This window comes from Zootermopsis nevadensis, unplaced genomic scaffold, assembly GCF_977971745.1.
Source record: "Zootermopsis nevadensis isolate Lab colony 2312 unplaced genomic scaffold, Znev_1.0 Znev_ptg000023l, whole genome shotgun sequence".
In the NCBI taxonomy this organism is placed as follows: domain Eukaryota; kingdom Metazoa; phylum Arthropoda; class Insecta; order Blattodea; family Termopsidae; genus Zootermopsis; species Zootermopsis nevadensis.
In genome coordinates, this window is record NW_028259155.1 from 6,546,848 (window position 1) to 6,567,874 (window position 21,027).

General features: G+C 38.4%; 1 non-coding gene across 1 annotated transcript; it reads left to right on the forward strand.

The window, feature by feature from the left end:
* Positions 1-6,153: 6,153 nt before the first annotated feature.
* On the forward strand, positions 6,154-6,272 carry LOC147872871 (U5 spliceosomal RNA). The gene has a single exon (XR_015536752.1). It is a non-coding gene; the product is annotated as a U5 spliceosomal RNA (small nuclear RNA).
* Positions 6,273-21,027: the final 14,755 nt, after the last annotated feature.

Sequence of the window (21,027 nt, forward strand, 5' to 3'; positions counted from 1 at the left end):
GCCGAATAATGTCAGACACTAGTCATTACATCGACTTGCCCGCCTTGTTACGATCGTTGTATTTTATACAAAATACCTTGTATAGTTGAGATAACGTTATCAATGTGGCTACGATATTTCAGGCTTTAGTAAGAGCCATGTTGAGAATTCTAGTTCTGCAAACACAATATTAGTAGCACTCATAATTTACTTACTATTGGACGGATCCAATGTTCGTCACGCTTGCCTGTACAAGGGCGCCATTCATGCGATGCGGAAAGAATTGGAATAACTTCTAAAGGTGGCAAGTCTGGTAGCTAGAAATAAAAATGAGGTTTCAGTGACATCTATTGTGGATTCTGACAGAGTTTGAGTTTGGCGGGAGATTTTAAACTGGAACCTGAAAGTCGGTTTTATATTACTGCATTTAAAAGGATAATAACTTTAAGATCTGCGAAGATGTTTTTACATTTGATTTACGTCATAGAATATTGTAATTTTGGACATTCAATGTGATATGCAAATTCAACACTGCAATAAATTATTTTACTGTTCAACACACAAAGGAAGTCCTATTCCTGTCAAGTTTGACACTATAGTTAGTACAGAATGATCATATTTAATTTGCTTTTTAATGCGTGTATTTAAAGTAGCTGTTCAATGGTAGTCAACCTGAAAGTTTTCATCGACATCTTGATTTAACTCACAAAGGGCAGTAATTGCTGTTGTTCAGTATTGGATTCGACGGAGGAATACTGAACATGTTTGTGAAATTAAACAGACCATTGTTGGGCCTATTATTAGAAATTTTACCTACATTATAATGTAAATAGAGGGACAATGGATGGTAATGCATTCCGTTTCAGATAAATTTATAACGACAACATGATATAATAGTCGGATACGATGGTGATTATATGCGATAATTTCCTTAAATCGCAGTTGAAATATTGTTCTAGTATTCGAAGTTCCGGGTCATGCAGTATTATAGTCGTGTATAAATCTGATGTATGTAAATTACTCATAAGTCTTACAAAATCAATAGCGGAACGTAACTGCGTGATTTTAAGTAAGAAGGGACCAAGAATGGAGTTAGGAGAGGACTAGTTGTTCGACCAAGAAGCGGACTAAGTTCCATTCTCGCTGACCAATTAGAATCCGCAGATTTAAACTAACTAAAACGCGTAATTTTTTTTAAAGAACGTTTTTCTTAACGTTGGTGACGCTAAACACTTACGACTTGGTCGTGGAAGTGGTCGCAATTCCTTGCCGCTGCTCGGACAGTCACATTCCAATTACTACTCAACTTATCCGAGGAACGGTCAGAACCGAAGGGAAGAAAAGTGATTCAACTTTCTTATTTTTTAGTGTGAACTTCAATTAACTAACTACCTGGCTTGTGGAACCCGAAGGTTCATCACTGAATTAACCAAAGCCCTCCACCGGACCCTGTCCTGGGCCAACAAAATCCAGTCTCCTTCGACTCCTATCTCCCATAGATCCCGCCTGAGATTTTCCTCCCATCTACGTCTAGGTCTCTCTAGAGGTCTCTTCCCCTCAGGCTTCCCAAATAGTGGACCCAACCAACCAATGGCTTAGCGAACCCGAAGGTTCATCACCGAATTAACCAAAGCCCTCCACCGGACCCTGTCCTGGGCCAACAAAATCCAGTCTCCTTCAACTCCTATCTCCCATAGATCCCGCCTGAGATTATCCCCCCATCTACGTCTAGGTCTCCCCAGCGGTCTCTTCCCCTCAGGCTTCCCCGGTGCACACCTCTCGCCCCATCCATTGCCGCTTTCCCCAAACATAACCTTGAAATGAACTTACAATTTTAAGGGAACATTTAAAAAAAACATAAATGATTATTTCTGAACGTAGGAAACGCATTGATTTCAGACGATGAAAATCCACTACCACGCCACACGATCTTTTATACCACCAAGATGGCCTTGTGTTTATTCGTGTTGAGAATGTTTTGTTCTGACTGAACATTTACACATGTAAATTTCACAGAGGATACAAGAATGGTGGTGAACAACAGACCACGCCAGAGATGATTAATTTTGTGCTTACATGCACGTATGTGTATGTGTGTGTGCGCATGCGCGTGTGTAAAAGAAAGGAGGGGTGATCCCATGCTCTAGCACGGTAATTGTCGCGTGCGCTATCTTTCGGTTTCATCGCAAACCTCTTTTCCTGCCCTTTCACCGCGTCGTAACCTTTTCTACCCTTACCATGAACTGAACTGTTAGGCGATAAACATGTCATTTCACGTACAGGTACCACGTTACACGCTCACATTATATAAGGATAATAATTTGACAGCAGGAAGGGTACATATTTGACGACCTCAATCCATAAATCCCATAAACAGGTCAAAAGTATGACAAGAAGTTTCTGGCATTGATCCGGTGCAATGTGAGTGTATGGTTTCAGAACAAGATTTTAAAGGTGTACTCTTTGGAGTGAACTGAACTTCCTAAGGAGTTCTTTACGCCACACTGAAGGTGTTAACGTCTGCAGGGCAACTATGGGAATAAGAAATGCTACAATGGCATAAATGCAACAATTTACAAAGTAATTGTTGCTGTTGTCATCCTATATCATTGTTGCAACAATGTGTTTAGCAATTAACTCATTTTACATTGTTGGAACTAGTATAAGACTTAGGCCGTGTGGGAAAAACCTCGTCTCTTGGGGTACCCATGGGGGTTTATAAGGGTTGGCTTAAAAAACGCGACAGACAGACAGACAGACATGCGCCCTCCAATAAACTGCTCATCGCTTACTCTAGATTGTGAAGAACACTTAAAAGTATTGATTATAGACGTTCGAATCGTTGTTTGCGTAAAGCTCATTAAATTGAGCCATAATTTTGAAGTAATGTTTGTACTAGCCTACCCGAATTTATTTGACGGAATATACGTATAAATTAAGATGTTTGACACTTAATTTTGGTCCATGTCTATATTTCCCCATTGGTTAAAAATTCTGCTTCTCATTCGGGAGAACGCGGCTTCGAACCATGGTTCAAAGACCGGCAATCATGGCTGAGGTCATGAATTAAAATTATTTGTGTATAATGCTTATTGGAGTATCGAAATACAAATACTTGGACAGCACAATTAATGACCAGTGGGATCACTCCTTGGAAATAAAGTGCCGTATCGAAAAAGCCAGAGCCACTTTCATCAAAATGGGATAAATGTTCAGGAATAGAGACTTAAACTTAAACGCCAAGTTAAGACTACTCAGATGTTATGTTCGCTCTGTGCTTTTATACGGCGCTGAATCGTTGATGTTGACAGAAGCTTCTTCAAAAAAGTCGGAGACCTTCGAAATGTGATTGTACCGACGTATTTTCAAAATTTCCTGGATTGACCGTGTAATTGATTATATTTTAAAGTTTCTTTACTTACGTAGTTCATTTTTAACGAAACTCACTAGGTTTGTGGTTCTTACGGAGATGTAAAATGTTGATGTTAATATTCTGGGTTCTAAAGCGTGTGGCATTGTAGGTAGCGGTTAGAACGCTGGCCTTGTAATCCTGGTCTCTCGGGTTCGATTCCCGGCGGTGCCCGAATTTATAACTTGTGTTGGGAAAGGCCGTGGTCTAGGCAACACGGAGTTTTCCTCCGTGGCATCCCAACAATTACTCCATTCACACACAGAAGAAGGCAATGGCAAACCACTTCTGGATCATCTGCCAAGAACGTATATGAACAGGTCCCAGTCCGAGAAAAGGATGGAAGGATCCTGTTCATATGGACCTGTCCTCAGACAGAACACTAAATAAAATAAATTGTAGGTAGGCGCCAATTTTTTTGTCCTGAAGAAGACAACAGTGTTTCTCAGGAACGTTGAAACCAACTACAACACCAGAACCCAAACATCGACATTTTAATTTAAAAAAAAATTCTACTAACATTTCTGTCAACGGAATAAAAACCCAGGTCTTTAAACTGAAAGAACTATAACAATTATATGAATTTAAACGTCAGCTCAGTTAATAAAGCGACTTACTACATTGTCAAAATCTGTTATACATTAGTAGAATAATTAATTTACAGCGAAGCATTTTATTTGATACGAAATTGTTACATTACCTGTTATTTTTTAATTACAAAAAAAAAGGAACAGACTGCCTCGAATACTGCGGGCATACAAAACCTATTCGTCTCTGATAGGGGATTTTAATTCTGTTTTCAGTCCTTTATAATACTCATCATTCAAGTTGGATAAAACCCACATCAGATTGAACGACCGCATTAATCATCACCTGCAAGAAGGGTCACGAAGGTTGCATTGTACCAACTACCTTTGTGTGTGGTTAATGAACATCTTTTATAACACTTCATCTAGGAACGTGAAATATTACATCGAACCGGTCTTTCTCCACTGCATAAATTTTGTGTGACATTGCCTGTGAGAAGAAAACATTTCTGCCATGTCTAAAGCTGTTAGGTTAGAGAAGGTAAGCCACGTAAATCTAACAGTCACATTTTATGCCCAAGAAACTAATTACGTATTTCATATTAAGTCCTAAGAAATCACGCAACTTACAAAATTGTAAGAAATCGGTTTTTTTAACGTGAATACGTCTTTAAAATCAGTCCGACATATGGGCTACCAGGACGGAAACGGCCATGTAAAATTCCGACACTATAACTTCGTGACTAATAACACGATTGAAATAAATGTGGTCTCGTTCGATCGGGTATACGACTACGATGCGAGCATGACCTTGAGTTGGCGCCGCGCATGCGTGAGGCGCGGGTGGGGTCCCGCGGCGACTGGCGGCCATTTCGGGCGTGGGCGAAATTTTCCGCGCAGTATATCTCGCGACTCCGATGTGCTATCGCGCTGATTTTGGTGCCAAACGAAAGATCTCGTCTAGATCTGTCGATTTGAACTTTGTAAAATATTTGTTGGTGACAAACCAAAAATAAGTCGTGAAAAATTTAAACTTTCTGATGTCGGCCCATACTCACCGAAAAGCCCAGAGGAAATACAAGCAACGCATCTCATCGGAAAGGGCGTCTAATCAGTCATTGATCAGTGCCGCCATGTCCGTGGCGGAACGAGTGAGACGGTTTCGGGAACGTCGGAAAGTCGACGCGGCGCGCGCGGCAAACGACGGGAGTCGCAAACTGAAGATAGAGGAATCATCCGTTGGTGACATATGCCTAGTGGACGTTACCATCAACGATCACACGAAGTTCCTCTTGGGAGTCGTATACTTACACCCGAATGCGTCGGCCTCTGAGGTTGAATTCTGTCTGTATCGATCGCTCATGCAATATTCGGAGAGAGTTAGGAAAATCTTTCCCAACTTCGAACCCGACACGGAAACTCCGATCGTTTTAACGGTGTCTTCAACATCGACGTACGACGCAACCAGTCTCTGGTTGAATTCATGCAACGCGAGTTCCGTCTGCAGTATGTGCCAACGACGCCTACAAAACTGGGCAACACTACTATAGACTTGGCGTTCGTAAGAAACATTAACATCTCAGTTATGCCCTTTCTTGTCTTACTTCTCTTACCACAGACCAATGCTAAACAAAATTGTCATCGATTACTAGCTAAGACTCTGTGTATTTGTTGTGCTAAATAAAAGCCATGTATCCATTTCGTTAGTTTCATTTCATTCCCATATCCCAAAGAAAATATTACCCGCTAATGCAGACGTATTCACGTAAAACCCACGGCCATGTCCCCGACACAGCCACACCCCGAGATTTTCTAAGTCCGAAAGTGGGCGGCCATCATCTTTTACATCAGTTTTTTCACTGAAAGGCAATTAAGAAAAAGTAATTTGCTGTAAATATAATACACTTCCTTTGCTCATTGTAATTATCAGAACAAATATAGTCAGTACACAGAATTATTAACAAGGAGCAAGTACTGAAACGGACCGATAGATGGCTCTCCTGTCAGGCAGAAATGTTTGGAAACGTAACGGCAATAACAGATTGAAACTAGATGAGCGTGTCGAATGAAACCAAAAACGAATGCGACTGAAATCTGGGAATAATTGTTTCGAAAGTAAGTTCTTTTCTTTGATACCCATTCATGGAAAACTAATTTTATTTTGTCAGTTTTGAGATCAGATCCCTCATTTCCAAGTTGTTGCCCGGTTGTTATATTTCCCTCAAGCAGCACAAACTGGTACTCTGGTTTCCCTTCGATACGCTTAAATCTTTCGCCTTTTACTAAAGATTTCCGTGGAGGGGAACATTTGATGAGTCTTTAACCAATTTTTTGTTGTGCCCGGCGTAAGCTGGGCCAGTAATCATTATCATGTCTTCGTGACAATAATTACGCATTTCTTTGCTGCTCTGTTCTTGAGAGTGTCTTGAAGTGCTGTAACAAGATACGGCCTCTGTTTTATGCCGGTATTGTTTGCTATTGAAAATGTGTGAAGTAGCTGGAATTAGAAACAAGTCTATGTAGCGAGGTTACGATTCGAGATCCACAAGCATTTGTATTCCAATAATATAGCCGTCATCAAATACATGAGAGATTCTTCTGATAAGATCTAAACTACTGATCACACATTCTGCATTTCTCATACTATACTGGGGTTAAAAAAGAGAGTGCAATGGAATCCTAAATCAGCCCTTTGCATTTTCCAAACACTAATTCAGTTAGGGGCGAAGCATTTTTCTTCAGCATTGTCAATAACTTCGATACAACAATGAAACTATTTAAGCTAATTAAAATGGATTCTACAGTCAAGTTATGTGTTAGTGTTGTTCATTTCCTGTTCAGAATGGTTTGAAACAAGGAGATCTTTTGTAGCCATTGCTGATTGAAAATTCCAAGAACCGAATTTGTGTCAGTCACCACCACGTGTGTGGTGTCATCAGATCCCTCGCCATTCCTTGCCTGAAATCGTTCCATCAACTAACCCAGTGCTTCCCAAACCTGGGCAAACTACCCAAAAAGGGGTAAAAGTTGTTTTCTTTGAGTAACCTCGGGATACACATCAAAATTTACCGTAAAAGTGTAGAAGTACTCTGAAGAAAGCGATCAGTCATTGTGCCTCGATACTCTAAAGCAGTCTAATTAGTATTTATTTGATATTTAATAAATACGCCATGCGCTTGTTATTAGTTTCAATCATTTTTGCCGCTCTCACATGCACGTGGAGAATCGAAAAAAAATATGTCTACATGTACCGCCCCCTTAAACTAAATTTATAGTTGTCTAGTCTAAACTTTAGGTGCAGTGTGAGGTTATGTATCGCGCTGGCTGTGTTTATAAATCGTACCGTACACAATTGGAAAAGGTAATCTTCATTATATTATTTTTAGTTTATTTAGAAAAATAATATGAATAAATATTCAAATCCTAATTTCTACTTGTCAAATATGTTTTCTGCGCAGTTAGTACATTGAGTAAAGGGGACTTTCTGATAAGCGGTTTTGCGTAAAGAAGGAAAAAGGTTTTGGGTATGCAGTGTAGTAGGCGTTGTACCGCTACTCTCTGTTCCAAGAACATTGCCTACGCAAATGACCTGTTACAGTGTTTATGAAATTGTGTTCCGCAGAATCCTATGTTTTTAATAATAAGTCTCAGGGATTCCGCCTGTCAACAGTCTGATGCCTAAAGGCAAACTGACTCATTTTACATCTAAAAAAACTACTTAATATTTTTGTTGCTTAATTACCGTTTTAATTCACACGATATCCGTTTAGTTTCGGGTATAAATTATTACGTGTGTGCGTAACGCAACAACGTATGTGTCCATCGGCCTGCGTTTCAGGAATATTTTTTAAATTAATTTAACCTGTTCGCTCATAGACGACTGCAAGCAGAATGGTGCCCACTCCCTTGTGCTAGCGCGCCAAACGAAAGATCTCGTCTAGATCTGTCGATTTATGTAATAAAAAGTGAACTTTGTAAAATATTTGTTGGTGACAAATCAAAAATAATTCGTGAAAAATTTAAAATTTCTGATGTCGGCCCATACTCACCGAAAATCCCAAAGAAAATATTACCTGCTAACGCAGACGTATTCACGTAAAACCCACGGCCGTGTCCCCGACACAGCCACATCCCGAGTTTTTAAGTTTTACAAATCCTAAGAAATTTTAACGTGGAATACTACGTACATATTTGGAGCAAGTTATTTTAAAAAATGAAGATGTCTTATTATAGGCCCAGCTTAAAATTTATTGCCATATTAAATGTTAGATATAAATTAATATAAGATTCTGTATGCATATAGCAATAGAATGTGACACAAACAATGGAGAAAATAGGAAATTTGTGCACATATACCAATAATTACAGACACAAATGCAAATTTATTTTCTATATACACCGCAGGCTGCTTTCTCTAACATCCGACACTTTGCATCCATTTCTCAACTTTACTGTTGTCCAAAAAAATAATAATACAAGAACATCTGCATTGGGTGTTTTTATCGGTCGGTGGTATCTCGAATTTAAAATCGACGACAGTCAGACTGCTTATCACAGAGCCTAATGTAATGCCAGCTAACACGTCAATTACATAAAACATCGTTATCAATTGTAAAACATGAAGTACTGCAAAATTTCATGTTAGAAAACTATTGTATTTTATGAATGGCGTCTCTCAGCATTCAGCCAAATTAATTCATACTTTAAAATAAAAAATATAAACCAAACACGTAACCCTGTCCTAAAACCCACATATAAGCATTTGCTCTTAGCAAAACATAGTAGGTCGAAAGTTCTTCAGTGTCTTTAATTAACTTTGAATTGAGCTAAAAAAAGATATTTTTATGACACAATTAGCATAACTTTAAATTTGGGGAAAACTTACTGTTATTTAGTTAATAAAAATTCATCTCCTCGTCTCCTAAGTAGGCTTTAAGGTTTTCGCGGCGGTGAGTACAAAGATGGCTGCCTTCCGAACTGTAGCGCCGTGTAGTCTGGGATTCACGCTGATGATGGAGGGAGCAAAGACCTCTGAAACGTGGGTAAACTTCTATCAGTCTACATGGCGCTAGAGCCCGGAAGGCAGCCATCTTCCCCGTTTCCTGGTCTAAAAACTTGAAGATTAAGTTAGTGTGGAAATGGTCTGTCGTTGTAAAGAAACGAAATGAACTGAGGTTATTTTAGAAGAAAGAATAAAAAGTACATATAAAATTACATCATAAAGATAAATCATAAGGAGTTTTTTCGTGTGTTTTATCAGAGTGACAAAACCAAGGAGGATAATATGGATCAGGCATGTAACATACATGAGACGGATGAAAAATGCACAGAAAATTTTATTCAGAAAACACAAAGAGAATAGATGGTTTGGGACATCCATTCGTTGTGTGAGTTCACTGGATCTGAAGCAAGACATAATCCAGTGGCGGATACTTAACGTAAACGCCTCCCATCGGTCGTCATAAAAGGCAGTTCTTTCTTAAGCACATGAGAGGCTATTTAATTTATTTTTATTTATTTAGTGTTCTGTCTGACGACAGGTCCATATGAACAGGATCTTTCCATCCTTTTCTCGGACTGGGACCTGTTCATATACGTTCTTGGCAGATGATCCAGAAGTGGTTTGCCATTGCCTTCTTCTGTGTGTGAATGGAGTAATTGTTGGGATGCCACGGAGGAAAACTCCGTGTTGCCTAGACCACGGCCTTGCCCAACACAAGTTATAAATTCGGGCACCGCCGGGAATCGAACCCGAGACCCCAGGATTACAAGGCCAGCGTTCTAACCGCTAGACCACCTCATCTTATTATTATTTAGTGTTCTGTCTGACGACAGGTCCATATGAACAGGATCCTTCCATCCTTTTCTCGGACTGGGACCTGTTCATATACGTTCTTGGCAGATGATCCAGAAGTGGTTTGCCATTGCCTTCTTCTGTGTGTGTGAATGGAGTAATTGTTGGGATGCCACGGAGGAAAACTCCGTGTTGCCTAGACCACGGCCTTGCCCAACACAAGTTATAAATTCGGGCACCGCAGGGAATCGAACCCGAGACCCCAGGATTACAAGGCCAGCGTTCTAACCGCTAGGCCACCGTGGTGTGGCTATTTAATATCTTCTCATAAAAGACTCAGTTCAATGGCTAGTAACAACGCTAACTCTGCGAAGTTGTCGAATAATTTATAAGAGTGATTATGAAGAAAGCGAATCTACTATGCTGGTGTTGCAATAGTTTTTTTTTTTTGGGGGGGGGGGGGGGTTGACCTTGTCGACACGCGGCCTGGTTGCCACCTGTACTGTCTGTTGTCATTAGTTTCTCTTTCATCGGTCTCGCAAGGTAAATGTTGGGATAATACCTTCACAATGCTGAAGTCCATATAAACTTTCCATTCGATACGTATCTTTAATGTTTGGAAATAAAGGCACATGTCAAACGTTGTTTGTGTAGGGCATCGAAAGGTAGCATTTTTATTTGAAATGACGGGGTTAGAAAAGGCGTGAAAAGAAGTCTTTGCTTGTTTTAAGAAGGTGCTGGGAGTGACTGAGAAAAAAAAAGACCAATCTCAGCCAGGATAATCGGTTTCAGGGTCGAGTTGAAAATCTTGGGACTCCAACGTACAAAATAAGAATGGTAATTATTCCATCACAACTGTTGGTGTTTTTCTTTTGCGAGAAATGTAAACTATTACTAAAAAGAATGGGTTCGATACGAGAATTTTTCAAAAATAATTCATCACGTCAGGAAACAGTAACTAGCAGCCCTGATATTAGGGATGGAAAGAGAATCTGAAAAGTCGTAATCTTCTACCTTCAGACTACAAGACGCTACATCGTAGGAGACAGCAATCTCAAATAAATGTTAATGTAACTGAGCGTATACAGACTTCAACGCTTGCTAAATCGTGCAAGTCGCACACTTCTCAGAGACAGAGAAGTCCGTCCTACTGTATTCGAGTGACTCACATTTCGTGCATAAAACAAGGTCGATTAAACAAACGTTTCTTTAACACGACCTAGAAAGTCGTTAAAAACAACTAATATCGCTGTTTGCACACAGAACAATCGCCGAGGCTTTTATCTGTATAGTCACCTGGATATAACAAACGTGGAAATAATTATTGTAGTTTCGATGGAAGTTACCACTTCCTTCTTCAGAGTCAAAATAAAAAAAAAGTATCGGAGAATTTAAGTAGTTTAACTTGAATAGGATTTAAAATGTCTTTTCTTTCGTGGTGGCAAATTAAAATTTGGTTGACTTAATTAAATAATCTCAGGCTGTCTAACGATAACATTTAAACTACAGATATTGTAATAGCGTTACAACTGGGTATATTTCGAAAATATTCTATCTGATCTAACGCAAACGTTGAAAATCGATACACCACGTTTAGTTTTTCATAACCAAATACAAGTGTCTTAAGTAACCACGACATACGAGTGAACTAACCACATCACGTTTGTCACATGCGTCTAATTTTTACAACAACCTTTTGTCTGCCATTATTGTCATTTCGTTCAGTAGATTATCAGGTCTACAACAGCCGTTACTAAATTGCATTCTTCAAGGCCACGAAAAGACTTCCGCTGTTCGCGTTCCAACGTTGTGAGTTTTGGCTGAGACCTTCAAACATACAATTTGATGACGGCTACTGTAGTCAGTGGGAGTTTCAACCTCGCCCCTGCAGAGGCGCTAGTGACCACGGAACAGGCGTCTTGTGGGTGCAGCGGAAAGGAAGCCAGCCGCACGCAAACAACCGATTTCTTCAGAAACGACCTCTTCACCCTTCACTATGGCAGCAACGCGCACGCCACGGGAAGGAAAAAAAATATTCGAAAAAAAAAAAACATGACAACATAGTATACTGAATTTCAAGATAAACCCCTACATAACGAACATTGCTACAATGCCAAGCTTGGAAAATATGCAAACACAAAAAAATAGGGCTTTTAGGTTAGCTGATGAATTGATTTTATAATCAGGTTACCGTTTTAAGGACTAAATTTTTTATACCCCGTTCGTGCAAAGACCTCGATTTGCAAATGCCAGTGTTTTATATTCATGATATAACGAAGCTGGTCGTCATATTTGTGTCATCTATAATTCGCCCAAATGCAGTGTGAGACATTTATCACAAAAAGAAAACAGGTCAAATTGTAAAAGTAAAGCTGTCCCACTATACGTCATGAGGACCCTTGGAGGGGGGGGGGGGGTTAGGGGGTATAGATCCTATTCATTCTTAACCTCGACACTAGATGGAATTGTACACTGAGTTAGTTCAAACTTCCTAGAATTATGAACTACGTTTATGAGTGTCGAAGTGAAAATTGATAAATCATGAAATATTCAAGATGCAGAAGGAAGTGTTATTGTCAGTTGCTGGAGGGGCAGTGCAGAACCACGAAGCACCTTAATTAGGATAGCCGACCTGCATGTGGAATTCGGATCCGATGATCTCTTGAGAATGCGAGACATGAGGAGAATCAATTGAGCTTTGAAATAAAATATTGCTCACAGATAAACAATAAAATATTCAACGTAATACCGCTCTAAAGTTTTAACTATAATTTTATTACCACGCCGAATCTCCAAGGTTTATTTGAACGGTGTGTTTGGTGTGAAAATGAGTTTGGTGTTAGAGAAGGAGGAAGCGTTCTATTTTCCTCTGTTCAGACTGTTCCATCGAAATTAAACACCCAAAGTTCTCAGTACATTATAATAGAAAACTTTCAATTCTTTCCTTTAGTCCGGAGTACAAATTTAACTCAGTTTTACTTTAATTTTAATTAGTTTCTTGAGAAGGCACGTGACTATTGCCTGCAGAAAATTACTCAGCGACGGGAAAGCAATCTGAATTAAATATAAGCTACTTAGAACATAGCGGAGACCAGGGCAGAACGAGGAACTTAATATTTGGAGGCATGTGGAAGGGACTTTGTGTGGATTTATGGTCTCTTTGAGATTTTTAATGAGTTATCAGTTTAGTTCTGAGAGTTATATTTTTTTTAAATATTAATTTCTTTACAAAAAATGTAACTTGCCCCATTTTGCCCCGTGCCCGGGGCAATACGGGGTATGGTTGATATATGTTTGTAAAAGTTGTAAGAAGACGCAGATTATCTAATAATTATGACGTAGGATATAAAAATGATTTAGTACACAAATTAAAATGTCGAAACTTTACACATTTGAAATCTACTTAGGCCTAAAGCAGACGGCACACACGTGCACCTCTTCATCATCATGACTACCAACACCTGCACATGAGTTATGGGCCCATTTCAGGCAAGACGAACACCCGATCCACCCTTCAATTGTCTGCGAATAGACATCGCCACAATACAGACACTCGTCATTTGATCCTCTTCTCTACTTTCACTCGGGGCAAAACGGGGTACCCCATTCTACCCTGCCACTAGTATGCTTTTTGAGGTTAGGATTGTCCCACCAAAAATGACAACATGAAAATAAATAAAAATAGAAAACACCTTGTAACATACATCATTTAACAAAGATGATAAGAATAATGAATAGGTCTTACCTTCACTGGAATTTGAGAAAATGTTCTAAAATGTAGGAGCAAAAACCTGCATGGGTGATTATTTTAGAAACTGTAACCACAAAATGGCGCTGACTGAGATGACGTGTCCCTGTGCTCTATGCTGACGGTATTCAACCTTTTTTGTTCGCGTACGCCCAGATATAATTTCTCTTCAACTTTGTACCCCCAAAGTTGTTGGTGTATAATTCAAGTTTTACACATTATATAATCTCCATCTAAACTAAATTACATTACTGATTATTCAGTGTTTATCATAAAATAATAATTTTTTTAAATTTCACGTACCCCCTAAGATGTCTTCACGTACCCCCAGATATAATTTATCTTCAACTTTGTACCCCCAAAGTTGTTGGTGTATAATTCAAGTTTTACATAGTATATAATCTACATCTAAAATAAATTAAATAAATTACATTACTGATTATTCAGTGTTTATCATAAAATAATATTTTTTTTAAATTTCACGTACCCCCGGGGGTACGCGTACCCTAGGTTGAATACCACTGCCCTATGCTAATGGTATTTCACCCGGTCCCAATAGATTGCAACGCAGACGAAATAAATCCATTACCCCGTTCTGCCCCGTGTCCCCGTTCTGCGCTGGTCTCCCCTACATCTGTGAACAATAAAAGCACTCATCAGTAAATAGGACAGTTGTTGTAATCATTAATACGATCACATAATATAACATTGATGATGTTTGATCTCCATATTCCTTTGTCTGCATTTTGTATGTACCTAACAGATCAAAACATTATTATTATTGTTAAGTAAAGCTATTCTGCCTTAAACCTTGTAGGCGCTTGGGGGGAGAGCCCGTATAACTCCTACTCATTCTTGACCTCGGCACTAGATGGGGGTGAGTGGTCAGCATCACGCCCCGGCCGTGCTTTGCCCCCGGGAATGGACCCCGGTACCCATTGTAGAGTAGGCTGGGTGGGCCCCAGAACCGGTCTCGACGCAGAGGCTAGAGGAAAAATCCTCTGCCCCCGTCGGGGATCGAATTTCTGTCACCCAGTTCGTAGTCAGTTACAAAGCTGTCTGAACTACTAAATTATTAATGTTATTAGTACTAATATTATTAATATTGACCACCAGTGTGTTATAATTCTAATTATGTGAATTATATGATCTAATATCTCGTATGTTTTGAATATTTGCTTCTTAATTTAATCTAAATGACAGAAAGATGTGTATTCAGTAGCAAGTTGCCTTTATCATGCCTATAATCATGTAATTTTAAATAATATATTTGTTGTTACAATTCTGTATTTATTATCGTGTTATTTATTCCGCTCTTGTGCTGTATCTGTAACTGGAATTCTGTCTGTTAATGCAGCACGCTAATGAAGAAACGAATTGAAAAAATTATAATCACACACCTGGATAATAACCGTGAAGAACGTATGTCAAATTTGACACGTACTTAAATGCATTAGATAACTACATAAAAACAACTTTGTAACTAACCGTTTCTATGGAATACAATTTTTATCGAGAAGTTACAAGTCACTCAGCTATCGATTAAATAACCCACCTTTCTAGGAAGCAAATGTTAATTACCATGGTCAAAAGAGTGAATTATTGGTAACTAGCCCGTCAGATGAATCCGGTCCACAATCTACCACCTTATTTCCTTAACATCCATCTCAATATTATCTTCTCATCTACGCTTAATTTCTTCCAAAGTGGTTTAATTTCTACAGATATACCTCTTAAAATCTTGTAAGCATTTCACGTTTCTTAAGCGTGCCACACGTTCTGCACACATTATCTTCGGATTGGTCAAAGTAATATTTGATGCAGAAACAAATTACGTAGTCGATGTTAACCTCTGGCTTGTGATGCCTAGGGAAGTCGTAGTTGTATAAAGTGAAGTTTTTCGCGGCTACTGAAGTTGATGAGAGACTCTCGAGTTACAAGTCACGTCAGGTGGCTGAACGGTGAATAAACCTTTCCTTCTGCCAACGTTTCGAGAACAATCTCTGCTCGCAACCCGGGAGTCTTACATCAGAAACATGCAGTCTCCATATTCAAGGTTGAAGTCACTTTATAATATTTATTTAATATTATTTAGTGTTCTGTCTGACGACAGGTCCATATGAACAGGATCCTTCCATCCTTTTCTCTTCTCGGACTGGGACCTGTTCATATACGTTCTTGGCAGATGATCCAGAAGTGGTTTGCCATTGCCTTCTTCTGTGTGAGTGTGAATGGAGTAATTGTTGGGATGCCACGGAGAAACCGGGGAAGCCCCCGGAGGAAAACTCCGTGTTGCCTAGACCACGGCCTTGCCCAACACAAGTTATAAATTCGGGCACCGCCGGGAATCGAACCCGAGACCCCAGGATTACAAGGCTAGCGTTCTAACCGCTAGACCAAAGTGGCTATCTTCATAATATATACATTGGTAATTATGTTAAAAAGTGGCATAGTTAGAACATACGAATCCATTCACTTATAAAACGACAAAAACAATGATAATATTAATTTCTTGTTGCTGTTTCTTGTTTATGTAGCTGGTGCACTCTTGAAATAATTAAGATTTTAATTTAAGCTGTTTTATCTCTCACTGAGTGCTGGTCACAGATGGACAATGAGTCCCAGAATTTTGTATTCCTTCGTTGTATAGTTGTCTTAATCGTCACTTTGTCAGCAAACGCATTGCCAAATGATTCGTGAACAGCAGAAAACAATACATGAATACAGCTTGTTCGGTCTGCACAACGTTTGCGCAGCTATCGTGAGCAGTGGCCTAGCAACGAGGGTGATCTTGATGGAGGTGGCAATAACCTCTGAAACGTCGATAAACTTCTATTAGACTTAACGGCTTAACATTTGAGAAAACAGCAATCTTCATACCTGACAACCTGAAATCTCACAAAGAATAAATGTGTTTTGTATTGCACGTCAGTCAGTGCCGTTTACGAGATGGCAACTCGTCTCCCAGACGCGTGTAGCTTGCATGTTACTTACATGCGGAACGGACTAGTACCAGTATCGACTTTTGAATGGAAAGAAACGCTCCAAGCCTCTGTCAGCACAGAAAAACTGAACTGACCAGTGCCTTAATGCTTAATTGAAAACTTTCGAATCGTCACATAAAAACTACCGTTTCTACGGAATGTAACAGTACCGTATATAATCAAAGGACGTGCAGAAGTGTCAGAGAAAACTGCAGCCCTTGACATAGATACTACATAATTTTCCCGCCTGTTTTGTCCAGCAAATCAAGAACACGGGAATAACTTTGTTGTCGAGGGAAATTATGGTCTAAACTGAAAAGCAGTTGGTATTATGTTGTATGTTGATTATGTTTCTGAATTCGTAATTGCTGTAGGTTTTGTGGATGAAAGTGGTCGGTATGAACCACAAATCTTAATCGCTACACAGGGAAACATTGCACTGGAATCCAAATGAATCGAAAACAAACGGTTTCTGAAACATTCGCCTGAAAATACAAAATTTTGTGAGGATTGCCTAATATTGTACTAATGTATGCAATCTATACTTTTGAGAAAGCGAAGTTAAATAAATCACCAATAAATCAATCAGTAAATAATTTATATAGTTTTGTCACCACGGCATGTAATGAATTTCCAAAAAGTAACTTCTGATGGAATCACGTGACAGGTAGCAACATGGCGATCGTGCGATTTTTATTATGATGTTCTTCACACTTCCTACACTTCACCTTATGTTAGGCCTCTTAGATGGAGAAAATAAGAGACGAGATGGGTAGGACATATAGCGTGCATGACGTCTTGATAACACGTGACAGTTTTAGTCGGTGAGAGGGCGTCTAAAATTCTTTCTTAAAATTTCTAACATAATATACGGTAGATCACAAGTTGAAGAAGTCGAATTGAAATTATCCCGCAAAAGCTTTTAGCGAAATTGATTAAAGTAAACTCACTTATATACGATACACTATTTAACATCTCTTAAGTATAGCCGAAATTTTGACCTTACGGAGCTCTAATTTGAAAATCGAATTATGAATTTACTATTCTGACTAAAGGGAAATTTGAAAAAAAAAATAGAATGAAACCGATATGAATGTATACATTTTAATAATAGTGTTTATAGAGATGATTGTGTAAAGCTACGTATTTAAATTTGTAACATATTTTTAGGTCCCATGTATCGTGGGGCCGTAATCTATGTCTTAATATTTCCACAACATAGGTGGGCTATATTCCCTTATTCTGTTTATTTTGTAACGTGTTTCAGACACGAAACTGTAGACCTACATGCTATATGTAATGGTAAGATTTAAGTATAATGTACGTACTTTTTTCCGCTCGAGAAACTTTTCATTTCAAAGGATTTATTTCTTTTCATTTCTGCTCTGATTCACAGAGATAATGGAACAAAATATTCTTTCAGAGAGCTAGATTTGAATACACAGCACGGTGACCTAAGTTTTTATGTCTACAATCCTAAGAAATAATTTTTCCGAACGTCACAAAAGAATATATGAATTTCAACTTTAAAGACTACATTAATTGATTTAAGTTTGAAAATATATTGTTCATCGGAAGCTTCTCTACTATTATCAAACGTTTAGATCATTGAACTGGAGTCTCTTATATTTAAAAATTTAAGTGAAAAGTTTGAAAAGCGTGTTTTGAAACTATCATGAAAATTAATTTTCTGAGTTTATAATATTTATTTTCCTTATTCAAGGTATGAGCCGAGGTAGCTCAGTGAGAAAAGTGACTGGACGATAGGGGTTCGATCCCCGACGGGGGCAGAGGAATTTCCTCTAGCTTCTTTGTCCAGACCGGCTCTGGGACCCACCCAGCCTCCTCTACAATGGGTACCCGGGTCCTTTCCCATGGGTAAAACGCGGCCGGGGTGTGATGCTGACTACTCACCCCCCATCTAGTGCTGTGGTTAAGAATGAGTAGGAGCTATACCTCTCTCCCCCCAAGCGCTTACATGGCGTGTAGTGAGACAGATTTACTTTTACTTTAGTTTTATTCAAGAAAATATTCATAGCCAAGTTATTAAATAATTTAAAATGGTTTTATGTGTTTTGGAGCTTTAAAACTTTATCTTTTCCACATTAACCCTACAGAGGGTGGAGATAAGTCGATATTAATGACGTCACGCTTGTACGGCCTGCATTACATAAAACTGGCACGCACATTAAACTATTTGTGTGAAATAATGCCCAAGTATCGGAATCATTTCGTGTGCAAATTTAATGGTGTACGTTGTCTCTATCAATATCTAATCGTAGAGGAACAGAGATAAATTATTATATTAGAAACGGGTTTTCAACACGCTACAATTAATTTGTGTACAGTTTCTCCATACTGAACAAACTTCATAAACCTCAATTGGCCTAACAGCCGCTTATGACTTCGTTACACCTTTTATTTGTATTTGTTAATATATATTTATGCAGATAAGAGGACACGGTTCAAGACTCGATCGCTAATTAAAAATTAGTGCTGAGTTTCTGCAGATATACAATACTTTAAAGACCAGTGGAAATATAAGTGCCATCTGTTTTTACAATCAGCCAGTAGTTTGTATTTTTGCGTGTTTGATATGATTCTCAGTGTAAAAAGGGATTATTTCTTTAACAGCATTAAAGCCTATGTAGGTCTTTTGGGGGAGTGGAGGTATAGCTCCTCTCTTCCTTGACCTCGGCACTAGATGGGGGTGAGTGGTCAGCATCACGCCCCGGCCGCACTTTACCCTCGGGAAAGGACCCCGGTACCCATTGTAGAGGAGGCTGGGTGGGCCCCAGAACCGGTCTGGACGCAGAGGCTAGAGGAAAAATTCTTGCCCCAGTCGGGGATCGAACCCCAGTCGTCCAGCCCGTAGCTAGTCACTATACTGGCTGAGCTAACCCGGCTCCTTAACAGCATTAATTATATGAATTGTTAGGTTTTTGTACTTTATCAATTGTCTCATGTTGTAAAATTACACAGAGTTTCGAGGACTAGATGTGTCCTCGTCTTCAGATAAAACACCTACTCTGTGGCTCTGTGTGGTCCGTTAGAATGAGGTAATCATTGGTCATCAGACGATATCACACCATCATCAGAATCCTTCACAATAGCACGAACAAGTTTATCGTTGTAATACATAACTGTTTTCTTCGCGGTGAGCAACGCATTATTACATATTGTTTAATGAAATTCTATTTCAGAGGGTTAAATGGTATTTTATATTTGACGTTTATCACATTATTTTCTTTACATAAATTCAGTAGATTGTACGTTGTTGTCTGTTTCCGCTTTTTATAAAATATCTAGGTAAAATGTATTTTACAATCGCGTGAAATTGACTGGCATTGTATACAATTGTATACAGCGATGGCCGGTTGACATAAAGTCTAAAGGTACACCAACATATCGTGTATACTTGAGACAAGAATATGTGAAACTTTATTATTCTTACTGAATTTAACCTTTTTATTCTTTTTCATCTGGAATGAATTAGGTCTGCCGATGTGTTCCGATTCAAATTAAAGCCAAATCGATTATTTGTTCAGAATTCAGTGAATAAGTAAGAGAAAATGGCAAGCCATGTATGTTGTACCGTTTATAAATGAAGTTTTCTTGTACATTTTAAACTCTTTATTTACATAAATAAGTAATATGCGTAAACTATTGGGGCATCCTCGGAATATTTATTTTTTTCCTAACGCGAGCATTTTGAATTTTAAGAAACACGGACATTTACGGATATGAAGACGAACTATTATTTAAAACAACAACACAATATTTTTTAACAGATTTATGAAGCTTTCTTCCGTTGTATTTAATTACGAACTTTACTAACCACGAAAATCATATATAGTTTGTATTTACATGTTATTAATCGTCTATAAAATACTGGTAACTTGTTAATATCAGTTTTTATAGTCAACATTACTATCTTAATATTAAAATCTTAAAAGAGTCCTTGATATTTTAGCATTTTTTGGAATTATTAATATGTATTTCGAGCATTCGTTCTTAATTTATTACTTTCATATATGTTACATTATTATTGTCAGTTTTGTAAGGGTTCTTACAAAGATTACACTAGAATTATTTCAGTTTTGTGTAAAATAATAACACAAAATACGTGACAGGCATGTTTACCGTTGAACATTATTTTTAGTTAATTTCTGACGTAAGATTTGTGGTCAGTAGGTTCTGACTTCCTTACATACATCAGAGACGTCAGAATCAATCCAAAATTGTTTAAACGTCATTTAATATTATATCATAAGCAGGGATTATTAATATTAATGTCGGCTTATTATTTTAATTTACCTTTTTCATTGCCCCACAATTCGATAATTTTATAAACATTTTTATATATGACGCAACATAACATTCTTCTTTGTGAAAAAAGTATTTTTGTAATTGTGTTGTTTTCATGAGCATATTTCGAATACAGTTGTTTGATTTACAGTTTGTTAAATTGGATACTGGAAGTACATTATAGATCTCTAACCTGATACAACAGTACTCTGGAGAATAATAATTTTCCAGGCGATCTCAGGACGTCTTGTGGCCCTGCGCAACGCCGTTCGGCGTCT